We start from the raw sequence: 6,373 nt of genomic DNA, 5'->3' as shown, positions 1-6,373 counted from the left end.
CTTTCAAAAGCAAGGAAAGGAAAAGAAATTAGGTCCTTTCACACCAACTTCAAACCATTCTGGGAAGGACCTTATGGACAGACTCCTGGGCATACGATTACTTTATCTGGACTAAGAAAAACATTAAGAAAATTATACGGAGTCGGGCGGTGGTGGCGCACGCCTTTAATCCCAGCACTCGGGAGGTAGAGGCAGGCGGATCTCTGTGAGTTGGAGACCAGCCTGGTCTACAAGAGCTAGTTCCAGGAAAGTCTCCAAAGCCACAGGGAAACCCTGTCTCAAAAAAAAAAAAAAAAAAAAAAAAAAAAAAAATTATAGGGAAGAGGGAGTTTAAAAATAAAACAAAGCAAACACACACACACAATAGAAAGTACCCGACTGCCAAAAGCAGGTGTCTACCATCTCTCTGACCATCTCACTTTTGCCTCTGGCCCTTCAAAGTCAGTAACAACTATATCTAGGTGGCTTTCTACCTCTTAGGGTTTCTACACGATGCACCTCTTCCCAGACCATGTTACCCTACCCAACAGCAGCTTCCTCTTCCAGGGCATCTCACACTCAGTTGTGCAGCATACACACAAACTTGACCCTGAAGGATTGAAGTCCTCTTTGGAAGTGACTCTTAGTGGGTGGGGGTTCAAAGAGTTCTGACACCACTAGGGATCTAAGGAACTGAACTAAGTTATAAGCACAAGACAGAGTGAGAAATATAAGCATATAACCAAAAACAAATGCAAAACTCAAGAGCACTGCCCATTTCTTTATAAAGGCAAAAAGCAGAATCCTGCATCAAAAGAAGCTTTTGGCAGTCAGGCCCAGCAGAGCTCAGGCTACTACAATCAGGTCTGTTCTTGAAAACAAGGGAGAGGCCTGTCTGCTATGTGAATTGTCCATGCAAAGGTCCCCTTTCAGATACAACCAGGAATGCCCAGCATAAGGTAGGAGTGAAAATTCACGTAGCAAGGAGGGAAGAAAACTCTTCAGAACACTTACCAACTGATTCATCTTTGCAAACCTCAACCTTAGCCTTCACTTGTCCCAGGGCTCCAGGGGCTGCCTCACCCCCCAGTGGGTCCTTCTCATCCAGGGACCCTGAGTCTCCACCCATGGAGTCAGGCTCTTCCAAAGGGAAATCCAACTCTGCAGATCGACCCAGGGGCTTGAGAGGTGACACCTCCCCACTGGGTGTGAGATCACAGTTTTGCTCCCGTTCCTCATTGTCCTTCATTTTCTTATAATGCAGACAGGGGATACTGCTTAGAGGAGGATCATGTTTCTGTAAATAGTGAAATTGAAATAGGGGTTATCAGGAAAACTTTGAGTCTATTTGACTGCACTTCAACACATGCAGACAAGCATTGAGAACTGCCAAGCCTAAATATATGACAGATGACTCCCCTACCCGTATGCTTCCTGTTCCCAAGAAATAGGGTCTGGACCAGGTGACCACTCGAGACTCTCTATGCAGGTATACAGGGACTCCAGAGTTATGAAAAGTCATGATCCATCCATCAGGCAATGGCTCTGTAGGTGGACGGCCTCGACCTATATAAACACAAGATTGTTACACAATGCCTCTTGAACATGTTTTTGTACAGGTCTTGCCAAGTTTCTATCTGTCTGATGGGCCCCAAGTGCACCCCTAGGATAGTATGTAGGGCAAGGTGAAAACTTCTACATGGAGAACCAATGTACAAGATGCCCCAAATAGTCCCCACCCTAGCTTGTCCCTCCATACTTCAACAACAGTGGATGCTGGATTTCTTCTACCTTCTCAGCCATGGTAATAGTTACCTGAGGAGTGAGTAAACTTTGCTAATAATCTGCAAACGTGTCAGCCACCATTCCTAGTGACCAAGCACATGTTATTAAATAACACTAAGATATGCCAAGCCCTGGGTTTGATTCCACAGCACCATTTAAAAAAAAATAAAACAAGCTGAAGGATGGCTCAGCAGTTATAAGCACTTGCTGCTTTTGCAAAGGACCCAAGTTTGGTGCCCAGCACTCAACTCACATGGTAGCTCATATCTGCAACTCACAGCTCCAAGGGGTCTGATGCACCGGTTTCCATGGTGCACATACATACATACAGGCAAGCACTCACATGCATAAGATTAAAATAAATATGTCTCTAATATAAAGAAAACAACTGGGCATGGTAGAGGAGTACACCTCTAAACTTGGGAGGCAAAGGCAGGTGGATCTCTGGGAGTTAGAGATCAGCCTACATAGTGAATTCCAGGACAGCTATCACTAAATAGAAACCCTGTCTCAAGAAAGAAAAAAAAAGACATTCAAAATAAATACAGAAAAACAAAAAGTTTCCAACCCTTTCTCTGCTTTACTGGCAGTTTAAGAGAAGTACCATATTTGTTTTCAACTTGCCTCTCTTCAATGACAAAACTAATAAAGACTTAACTAAAACAAATATTCTTTTTTTAAAAAAAAAATTATTTATTTATCATGTATTCAGTGCATGCCAGAAGAGGGCACCAGATCACATTACAGATGGTTGTGAGCCACCACGTGGTTGCTGGGAATTGAACGCAGAACCTCTAGAAGAGTCAGTGCTCTTAACACTTGAGCCATCTCTCCAGCCCTAAAACAAATATTCTTATAGGTATTAGGAACAATCTGATATCTAGAAACTAAAGAAAATATAATAAATGAACACTGAACACTAGACAGAATTTAAAAAGGTGCTGTTGACTCTGAGAAGGGTAGGAGCATTACTGGACTAAGCTCTGAACCCAGGGCTCAACACTAGCCACCATCAGAGTATGTCCTGGAGGGAACCCTTCGAGTCAGAAGTGTACCCATGGGTACTCCTTCCAGAAACTTCACCAAAGGGGAGCTGCTGCACACAAGCCTTGGGCTAATTCAGGAAAAGCAACAAACAGGTTTATCCCAGCCACTTATCTGTGACAGCAAGATGTCAAAGCCCACCAAGCTGTCTAAAGAGCTACAAATAGCATGCTCCTGACTCGAGTCCTCCTAGGCAGGTAAAAAGCCTGGAATACCAATGCCCTGTGGGAAACTTAACGTTAGACTCCTGGAACCACAGGAAGAGCACAAAGCCAGGCTTCCAGGAAGACTAAGGTGAAGAACACATGGACCTGTCCTTTCCAGAAGCTGGAGCCCAAAGTCCACCTGGTCTAAAATTGCCTATCATGGTATCTGCACTGCTCAGCTACCACCACCATGTACAGCAATATCTAGTACCTATCCTTGCAGACCCTTTCATCTCCTCAGCAGCTCAAGAAGGGAAACCTCCTCACCTTCTCTCCAGGGGTCTCAAGTACTTATGTGCCTGAGCACAAGTTTTGAAACCCCACTCCCAACTAATCCTGGCATCCTTATCAGAATAATGGGTCCACTAAGCCAAGTCTACACAGAAGTTAATGTAACTTGCCCTATACTTTCCCTGTACTGATAACACAACCATGGGTATTCACCAGCTACTTTCCCATTGTCACCAAATGCAGGTGTAAGTGCCACTCTGCACATCTCCCAAATGCTGCTACTTCTAGTCACGGAGCTCCCACCCTGACCCACAGTGCCAAGTGCCATGTTGTAGCCCAGAAGCCAACATTAGCCTGATTCTGGTGCTTTCCTGACTTACCTAAAATAGAACCAAAACTTAGATGGCAACTATAACCTCCAAACTCACCAAAAACCAACCTGATCTTGCCTCCATGATCTGCAGGCTCCTGGTCTTATATCCTAGCACACACTGATGCACCCCATTTCAAGGATCCTCTGTAGCCTCTGTGGGTTCCACAGAATTTACCAAAATTGAATCTGGGTTGTGGCTCTGAGTGAGTACTTGTGTCCAATTTGTTTTCTTTTCCCCTCCCATGAGTATTCTATACTTAAACCTGTGTCTCTACCTAGGCTGATGTCTGATACCAGAGGACTCCCAAAATATTCTAGGGAAAAACCTTCTGGGGCCTTGAAGCATCAGGATTTGTGACCAGCTCACTCACTCTTGAGCACTGTTTTAATCTTGGTCATCATTGGCTGCACACTTGTCTCTCCATCAGATGGATGATCACTGTCAACGCCATATTTTTCCTCCATTCGTCTCTTCTTGGGAGCACAAAGACCTTCTTCTAGCAAAGCATCCACATCATTGTCAAAGTCATCCTGCAAAACAAGGTGTTCAGATACTACAGCCCTCCGTGCTTCTGTACCAAGGACAAGTTTCGAATGTGTGAGGGAATACACAGAGAGACCCTCAACTGGGACTGGGTATGCCCTGATGGCATTTGATCATCTGAAAAACAAACAGGATGAAATGACAAGTGAAACCAACACGCCTGGTCCAGGAACACACCCAGCCAAAGAGGCTTTGCAGCAGCACCTGCTGACTCGGGTTGGAAAGAGATCCAGCTCAATGTTAGCCAAGCTTTCCACTAAGAAACTTTAGAAATGTAAACTTCTTACATCCTTTTCTTTTCCACATTAATGTTATTTGCCCTCACACCAGGTTTTGCTTTGATTTCCCTGCTTTCAAAAGACAAAGCCACTTCCAAACCTCTTTGGGTTTTGCTCAGAGCCCTCCAGAGAACAGGTCACCAACATACCTCATAGGAGAAATTCAAGGCCTCTTCATCCACTCTGTCTCTTTGAACGATTGCTTTAGCCGTGAACCCGCCTGCTCCTTCTTCATCTAGCTCCAAATTGTCAGTAAAATCTTCTAACTCATCGAGCACTGCATACTCCACTCTCTTTTCCTGATCCAGCTCATTTTCCTCATCCTTCTTATCTGCACTTTCACCCCCTAGGCCTACCCCATTACCAACACTCCCGCCAAAGGGACAAGCATGCACGTCCCCACTGACAGGACTAAGGAGCAGGCTACATTCAGCCCGAGTGCTGCGTTCTACTCCTGTGTACAGCACCTTCCTGTCCTTACTCCTACAGCTCTCAGTAAAGCTCACACTAATCTTTACATCCTTAAGCAACTTAAGGTCTGGGGAGAACTTCCGGACTGCGGGTGCGTGCCGGGCAGTGCGTGGGCTGTGGCCACTACAGTTCGGGTCTATGAGGAGGCGGCCCTTAGAGAAGGATCCTTTGGAGAGAAGAGAAGCTCCGTAGAAGTTGAATGGGTCCTCGGCAGGAGGTTCGGACTGTCCATCACCACCAGAGCCAACGTCCATTACCTCTGCATCACTGGACGTTTGCAGGGGAGGTGGTGGAGACTGTTCATGGGGCAGCACTTGGAAGGGGCAAGCTCGGTTCTCCATCATCGCTTCTCCTGCGGGCTCACGCGGGAGAGGAGAGGGACTCTCATATGTCTCCATATTATGAGCAGTTAAGACTATTTTAAAACACCAGAGTTTTAAACCACCTTACATAAATCTATACTGCTAACATGCACAAGTCCGTCGAGACCCGGTGGCGTCCTGCCCGCGCTGCACACACTGGCGGCTTAGTCAAGCTGGCCACATTGCTCTTTTCATTAATGTAGACAGCTTTTAGAACCACTGCCTCAATTATTGGAAATCACAATGCACTCAGCTTAAAAGATTGGCGTCTAAGTGAGTCTATCTTCATGCCAAAGTGGCACCTTTCTTCTTCCACCTGCAAAGAAATTTAAAAATATCGTCACAAAATGACAGAAACCTTCCACTTCTCCAATATCAAGTTAAAAGTCAAATGTTATCTATGATGTAGTAAAGGGCTAAGATAACTGCCTTTAAGGAAGCCTTTTAGACATCAGGGGAAAAAAATCTCATTAGTTTTCTTCAGAATCTAAATTTTAAGCCCTAAATTAAATATTTTATCAACTATTCACTTTAATCCCTATTTCAGAGGCACAAAAATAGTCTTAGAGCTCAAAAAGGATTAAGACTAAAAATAAAAAACTAAACTTTCCCACAGCACTCCCGTAATTCAGCCTAGTGGATAAGCAAGCATGCAGCAGGAGGTCACCATTTCAGGAACACACAGAGTGCATGGCCTCCTTCAGGCTATCAATCCACTCACCTTCAAGGGCTGGGTCAGTCAGTCAGAGGGTGAGCGAGACCCTCAGCTCAACTCTGTGGCACTAGGGACCTCAGAGATATGGCCAGGCACTCTGCTACCCATGGACCCCCTCTCCTGGGCCCACAACGTGGCACGTGGACAGGACAGTGATGCAGCGTGCTGAGGTCACCAGGAGTGGCAGCATAGATCCATTCCCAGTAGAGGGAGGGTGTCTGTTGGGAAGGGAGCCTAATATTGGGGGTAGGCAGGGCAATACAGGAAAAAGCTAGAGTCAAGGCAGAAAGGGTCCTGGGTGCTCTAGGCTGAGGATAGTGAGCTACCAAGAGGGAAGCAACTCTCCTTATAGAGAAGACTCACAGCTATACCAGGTATAGGTGAT

General features: G+C 45.6%; 1 non-coding gene across 1 annotated transcript; it reads right to left on the bottom strand.

Annotated features, from left to right (window-relative positions):
- Positions 1-5,130: 5,130 nt before the first annotated feature.
- Mir1306 (microRNA mir-1306) lies at positions 5,131-5,210 on the bottom strand. Its single transcript, NR_105110.1, has one exon. It is a non-coding gene; the product is annotated as a microRNA mir-1306 (primary transcript).
- Between the last annotated feature and the right edge of the window lie 1,163 nt (positions 5,211-6,373).

Source organism: Cricetulus griseus, chromosome 4, assembly GCF_003668045.3.
Source record: "Cricetulus griseus strain 17A/GY chromosome 4, alternate assembly CriGri-PICRH-1.0, whole genome shotgun sequence".
Taxonomy (NCBI): Eukaryota; Metazoa; Chordata; class Mammalia; order Rodentia; family Cricetidae; genus Cricetulus; species Cricetulus griseus.
Note: the sequence above shows the minus strand (reverse complement) of the source record. Positions and strands in the feature narration are given on the sequence as shown.